This window comes from Arachis ipaensis, chromosome B02 (genome assembly GCF_000816755.2).
Source record: "Arachis ipaensis cultivar K30076 chromosome B02, Araip1.1, whole genome shotgun sequence".
NCBI classification, from domain to species: domain Eukaryota; kingdom Viridiplantae; phylum Streptophyta; class Magnoliopsida; order Fabales; family Fabaceae; genus Arachis; species Arachis ipaensis.
The window spans coordinates 80,569,157-80,569,894 of record NC_029786.2 but is presented as its reverse complement, the minus strand read 5'-3'; positions in this window follow the sequence as shown (position 1 = coordinate 80,569,894).

Sequence of the window (738 nt, the reverse complement as noted above, 5' to 3'; positions counted from 1 at the left end):
TAATACGTGATAATATTTTAGTGTATTTAAATATGTCTAAAAATTTTTTTTATTTTTTATTAATACACAATTAAACAAAAAAATACGTATATCGAACGAATATCAGTAAATATTATATTTGAAATGTGTGTCTAATACGCAAACATAGTCAAAGACTAATATATTTAACAATTCTTTAAAAACTGATTTAGAATTCCTCACGAAATTAGCATCCTTTAAAAATGGTCATATCCCTTCTAAAATTAGGGCTGCACATGGATCGGATAATATCCGCGGTAATTATCCGCATCCGATCCGAATTTTGCGGATATTATCCGATCCGCAGAGCCATCGGATCGGATCGGATCGGATCCGCACTATGGTCGGATCGGATTGCGGATTTGGCAGTGATATCCGTGGATCCGATCCGCAAATCCGCATATCCGCACATCACATATAAATAGCATAGTTTAAGAAAATAAACCCTAATGTGATATGAATTTTAGTGTGTTATTTATGAATTTTATGATATTTTATTTTTAATTTTTTATGTTGTACTTCAACTTAGAATAATTAAACTTAAATCTTGTGTTATTATTTTGTTTTTGTTATTCAAAAGAACTATTATTAATAATATTTTAGGAGTAAATAGACTTAAACAGATAAAAAAATGAATTTTTTGGATTTTTTTTGTAAAAATAGTCAAATAGAATCTTAAAATAGTTTTTTTTTAATTATGCGGATATACCCAATATCCGA